We start from the raw sequence: 6,701 nt of genomic DNA, 5'->3' as shown, positions 1-6,701 counted from the left end.
CGCCCTAAAATACATAATTGTCATTATGTAGCGTGGGGTCCTCTTGCTCCCCGTTTGGGCCCCAGTAAGTGCTACAAGAGCTACGGAGTGGAACAAGAAGACACTTTGTGCTTGGTACATACCAGACAAAAGCTTGCCTCTTGGTGCCTGTTGGAACCTGGGTCTGGCCTCCCCTCCCTGGCTTCAACTTCCTTATATTGGAGTGTCCCAGTAACGACCTAGTCCTTATTTCCAGTATTTTAAAATAACCTAACTGCTGATCTGAGGAAGAGGTGATCAGAATTGTGGCAGGAAAAATACTCTCTTCAGTCATATAACTGATGAATTATAAAAAGGCTTCAGAGTAACTGCTGCTTATTGCAAGGCATCTTCACAGTTTTTACAATAGTGTAACTTTTCCTTTCAGGTCCCAGTATTTCCTGATGAAAGCTTGAGTTAAACTGGTGTCTGTGTTGCTGCTTAGAATTGTCTGCAGCAAGGCTTTACTCCTGTATGTGTATATATATATTCCCCCCCCACACACCTCTTTTCAACACTTGTCACGCATGAGCTATCGCTGACGCTGTAGCTGGCACTGGGCTTACTACCTGTCCCGGCTGACCGGGTCTGCTCAGGGTTTGGCCCCTGACCACAGAGGCTGCCAAGTGGCTAGGGCTGAGGGATGCGGGGCATGGCAGGGGCAGCTGGAGCAGGAGCTGCTGTCGCCCCTGAGCACTGGGATGTACAGTGGATATATGTTAGGGGATGCTGGAAGTGATTTCCAGTGATGCTTTAGTCCAAAGAGGTACCGCAGAGACACAAGCTTTGCTCTACAGCAGTGGGTGCAAGGGGCAGAGGGTTTTGCACTGAGGCTTGATCCCCCAGCGGGAAGCGGACTGGCACCTCAGCAGCTGGAGGCTGGCTCCAGGGAAGAGCAGCAGCTACAGCAAGAAAACAGTTTAAACTGACTACTTGTTTTTCTGCTTTCAGCAGTGAGTCTGTCAGCAGGAAGGATGCTTATTTTACCTGAACAAAAGTCAAAGGGCTCTGGATCAAGTAGGAAGGAAGATGCATGTGCCTCCATCCCTGGTCTGGCATTGGAAACTTGCAGCTGGCACTCGCTAACGCTCCTTGAGGGTGGCACCAAGGCAGGAGAGGGTGCGTGGAGACCCCCTTGATCTGGGTACCTGGGCCATTCACAGCCGCTCCTCGACGTCTGGGGAGCAGGAGCTTGTAAAGGGAGGGGTGTTGGTGTACGGCTTGGTGTTACCGAGGGAGGCTTGGGCTGTGACCCCCATGGCAGGGGCTGCCTTCTGCTCAGGGGGCAGGAGGAGGGGGGGCTGCATGCAGGGCTGCCCTGCTCTCGGGGTTCGGTGCTGAGCCCCAGCTTGGCCTGGAAGGGCCCTGCCTGCTCTGGGTTTGGTGATGCCCCAACCGCTGCCTTCAGGGCACTTTTTTGGGGGGGCAGACATGTGGTGATGGGCAGTGTGATTCACATGGGTTTTTTCTTGGTGGAAGGCTCAGAGCAAGGAAATGCCACTTCCTCGGGATGTTCTGAATATAATACAAAGCCTGACCCACCATATAAACTGAGCAGTGCCACTCTGATCTGTGTTTGGCTCAGCACGGTCCTCTTAGGTTAAGCAGGAAGAGTTTCCCACAAACATATTTTCAGACTGGTCCCTGGACCACTACACCACCACTGTGTGAAATCGGTTCTTTGAGGTGCTGTCGGGTGCAGCTGAGCCCTCATAGCTGTTTTAACATGTGTGGGCACGGCTCGGACTTTCTGTGGGCAGACTTCTGCCTGCTAAGGTTGTATGATCGCCTGTGATAAATTGAAACTTCTATGGCTCTTTCTGGCAAATGCAAAACTTGAGGGTTGTTGGTTTTTGGTTTTTTTCACTACACAGCTTGTTTAGCTTCCAGATGGCAAACCAACATGAAGTAATGGAAGTGCAACACAGTTTTGTTATAATGGATATGTAAACGTGATATATATTCACTGCAATAGACTTATTGCAGTGAGACATATTCCAGCAGTAACCTTTTAAATCCATCACTTGGCTGCACTTAAGTGTGGTCTGAAAGGGACTTGTAAGGAATTTGGGTTTTTTTTCTGGAGGGTTTTTTTAATTATTGAAAAAGGGGAACGTTCTCCAACTTTTACCTTAATATGTGGACTGGCAAACGTCAGAAAAAGATCTACTGAAATTTGCGGTTAGGGATTTTGGGTACGTTGTGTTTTTCCACCTCAACGCCTTTCTAAGTACTCTCTGAGCAGTCTGGAAATGTCTCTGATAAGACAACTTACTATGAATTTCCCAAAACTCTGTTGATTCAGCCATATTTAGGAGCTACATCATCTACTCGGAAGTGCTCTTGCTCCTCTGTGTCGCATGCCACTGGCAGGGGTGAGCACGGTCGGGTCCTCAAGCATTCCCACCATTCTGGGATTCCTGGCTCCAGCATCACCCATTTTGCCGTGCCCATCACTGCCAAATCTGCATTTCCAGAGGTGAGCACCAGTGTCTAAAGTGTAGTTTTTCTTCCTCTTCACTCTGTGGAATAACTCTTCCACTGTTTCTGTGACTAAATGGGGCAGGCTTTGCAGCCTCCTTCCCTTTTGTACAAAGGTGCTGAGGGCACCAAGGTGATCTCCCCACAGGGGCTTAGTGCCAAGTTACTTGGGAGCGGTGCCATTTCTCCCTGGTTTTAACTTCTTTTTTTTTAAAAATAAAAATTAAAAAATGGAAAAAAAAAAAAGCAGAAAGGCAGGTGACACCTTTGCTCTTGTTGGCAGCTGCTGGGTCTCCTGCAGTGAAATGATGTGACACCATCTCTTCCTTTGGCCACTATATTTATTTGGCAGGATCCGAGATCAGGCACGGTTTGCAGAGGGGGAACCGCTGGTGTCCAGCTCTCGCACAGGTGGCGGTAGATGCTTTTGGTCTGATGCCAATGCTTCATGTTTGCAATAACTACTAAAGCAACTGTAAAGCAAGAGAACCGAGTTAATATTCTCATCAAATTCTTATTCAAAGTGAACACTGAGCCCCTCTGAACATTACTTCAGCGAGGCCAGTCCTCAGTATAAACAAGCGCTTTGGCAGAAACGCTGACAATATTTTTAATGTGCCCTTGCAAAACTGCCGGCTACACGTTATCTTTGCTTACAGCTCTGGGCCTTGACCCTGACTATTCACTGCAGTGAAAAACAGACCCGGGAGGGACAGGGATGTGGGTGCAAAACACCAAGCTGACAAATTCTAAGCAAGAAAGAAAACCCCCAGCATTTAATTGTAAGTAATTGTAAGTCTGATGGGGAGCGGCTGAGGGAGCTGAGGGGGTTTGGTCTGGAGAAGAGGAGGCTGAGGGGAGACCTGATCGCTCTCTACAACGACCTGAAAGGAGGGGGTAGCCAGGTGGGGGTCGGTCTCTTCTCCCAGGCAACTGGTGACAGGACAAGAGGGCATGGTCTGAAACTGCACCAGGGGAAGTTCAGGCTAGAAATGAGGAGGCATTTCTTCCCAGAAAGGGTCGTTAGGCGTTGGAATGGGCTGCCCAGGGAGGTGGTGGAGTCCCCATCCCTGGAGGTGTTTAAGAAAAGACTGGACGTGGCACTTGGTGCCATGGTCTGGTGACATGGGGGTGTTAGGGCAAAGGTTGGACTCGATGATCCCAGAGGTCTCTTCCAGTCAAATCGATTCTGTGATTCTGTAATTAAACTTCAGGAGAAAACACCTCCAAATGAGCCACTGCCTTCTGGCTACCCCTGCCCAGTGGGTCCCAGGCCGTAAGTCTGACAGCACATTGCACTTGGGGCAGCCCCACTTTTCCCTACCCTCTCAAGGTCCATCTGCGTGGGCCAGCTTAGCCCACAATCACAGGGCAATGCAGACGTTTGAGCTGAGCTGCCTGCGTTTGCCTGAAGAATGGAGGGCTAGCGCAGAGAAATTGTACCTGTCTGCTCACCCCCTCGGAAACTGCTACTGGGGACCAAGCATGAGCCAAGCCCCGGGCACCAGCACCAGGACCGGTGCCTTCCTAGGGCCTTCGTGGCTGAACCCACTCAGTGTATCCAAGTGGTATGGAGAGACTGGCAGGTTTGTCTGTGGCGAAGGAGGTCTCTGCTGTTCAGAGGCTCCAGAGAGGAGAGGAACCGTGAGCCCTCAGGAGGTGACAATTGCTGGGCTGCCTTGTCAGTGAGTCTTCCTTTAAAATTTATTTTAGAAAGCTTTTTCCCAGGCACTGTCAATTTGTGTTTCAGAGGAAAGCTCGGAGACTTTCCTGTAGGAGGCAAGGCTCCTGGCTGGGCCCCCCCGGAGGATGCAGACCCCTGATTTTTGTTTTGATGGAGCAAAACCCCTGAGAGCTGAGGGTAGGTATTAGAGCTCTTTTGTTTCTTTGTCTGTTCACCTGTTTGTGTTCGAGGACCTTCTCTCAGCCTCTTGAACCAGCAACAGAACCTTTGAGCAACTGTAAATGCTTTTTAAACTGTCCCTTAACTTTGTGTTAATTTTGGCTACAAGGAAAATATAGAAACATGCTAAAAGGACTAAATGCAATGCAACAAGGTGTCTATTTATAGCAGTTCAACAGTTTGTTCCTCTTGGGACACTAGACCACATAAAAAATGTATAAATAAACATCTGAGAGATACACAATAGACAAGAGAGATGGGGGGGGCTTCTGCGTGTGGGCATGTGCCAGCGTGGGAGCACGAGCACTGGGAATGCTGGAATTGCAGAGGGACCTGGCCTGGCTGTTACAGTTTACCTCGATGGTAGAAATCTCTCCAGTGATTGAATGAGGATTTTTTTAATCACCTGCTGAAATGCAGTTGTTCTGGCTGGACTCTCCCGGGCCACATGAAACACTCGGTATGAGTGGGGGAAAAAAAATAGCTGTCAAGGATTTGATGTTGCATTTCCATCACACTTCTAAAAACTGAAATGAATTCAGTTCCTGTTGTGCTTTACCCTACCGCTCCACAGGGCAAAATCCTGCTCCAGAACAGTTTCACAAGACTGAAAGACCAAATCCTGTCTCTGTCCCCCCAAATGGGACTAGAACAGCTTCTCAGGAGAGGTTTGTGTAGTTCCCTTAAATATTGGTGAACTGTGCTAAAACTATTTGTGTCTCCTGTTGGTAGCTTCAGCAAACGAGCTTGCTGGCAGGAAATAACAAGCTGTTGGCTTTGATGCCGTGGCTGTGCAGGTCCAGGCAGCGTGGGCTGTGCCAGCCCGGTGAGTGCTGGGTCCAGCCCGGCCAGCACCGCAGGCATCGGTACTTGCGATCGATGGCTTGGGACTGAGATATTTAAAACCTTATCTGTATTCAGTAAACAACAGAGATGATCATCAGAGAAGGTGACGGTCTGTTTGCAGGTGGAGGGAAAGTTCCTGCCGGCAGCACAGCCAGCCCTGTTCCTGACTCTGGGCTGCGCCCGCCACGGTGGGTGATACCAGTCGGAAATGTTATCTGGCCATGTGCAGCTTCTGTGTTCTGTGGTGGTGGTAGATTTGTAGTTTTAACACCTCAGCGCACTGCTGTTATCTGCCAACATCCACCAGCAAAAGCGGAGGGTTAATATTGCTCCCGTCACCCAAAATCTTCGTGTTTGCAACGCCTGAACTTGTGACGGGCAGCAGTCTGGCACCAACACACGCCTTGGGATGGTCACAGTGTGTCAAATGGGCGGATAAACCTGTGTCGGGTCTGGTGGTGAGGTATAAGAGCTTCCATCTCTTGGCTTTGCATCCTTTGAACCCCAGAGCTGCTGAGCAGCATTGTCTTAAGGCCTTATTCCTACTTCATTTTTAACCGTGCCTGACAGATGGATTTTAACATCCTGACCTCTCCTCAAAGAGCTCGACTGAGTAAGTGCTTCACTTTAAATATTGAAATAGTATGATTAGGCTTGTCAGGAAGAATAAAACAGCTCTGTAACTTATAAGAAGCTTGCAACCTGTTTGTTGCAGCGCTTAGCTCTGCAGATGCTGGCTGTGACACGGCACGCCAGCTCCCCGTGCTCTCCTGGGGCAAGGAGGCATTAAAGGAGTGGATTTTGCTCAGGGTTAATCAAGGCGGGATACTGGATGCTGACTAAAGCCTGAGGTCCGCGGGTCCACCCTGATGGGGAGCCCACACACGAGGCTGAGCTGGCACCACAGAGCAGGGAGATCCCTGGCAGTTTGTGCCCTTGGGGGGCTACAGCCCCAGAGGTGCTGGGCTGTGCTGGGTGTGTTGGCAGGAGGGCGGGTTCCCGCAGAACGAGCTGCTAGAGACGATCCGTGGGAATAAAGCCTTGTCTGTGTCAGGAGGCGTGCGGAGAGCTCCATCGTCTGCCACATGAACCAGCATCGTGGGCTGAAGGCAGGCACAAGATGTGATGCGGTCACCGGTGCCTGGAGGATGCAGATACAATCCAAAGCAGTCTTAAGTGATGCTGACCACCACATGTTAAATTTTCATGCTGTCATCCTCACTTGACAGTTATGATTTTCGAAGAAAGGCTGGTGTTTGCGTAGGTGTGCTTGGGGAGAGGTTTCAGCACCAGGTGGGTGTGTGGTGCCCATGGCTGCCAGCCAGGCTCCGTCCCACCACTAACAGCAGGAACAGCTTGTTAGCTGATGCCAAATTGCTCTGGTGTCAGTTCCTTTTGTTTGCTGTTGCTGTTTCACATGAACTAATTTCAGCGTCTTCCTTCTGTTCCAGCC

Source organism: Cariama cristata, unplaced genomic scaffold (assembly GCF_000690535.1).
Source record: "Cariama cristata isolate BGI_N322 unplaced genomic scaffold, ASM69053v1 scaffold16067, whole genome shotgun sequence".
Classification (NCBI taxonomy): Eukaryota; Metazoa; Chordata; class Aves; order Cariamiformes; family Cariamidae; genus Cariama; species Cariama cristata.
The sequence above is the reverse complement of the archived record's forward strand: the minus strand, read 5'-3'. Positions refer to the sequence as shown.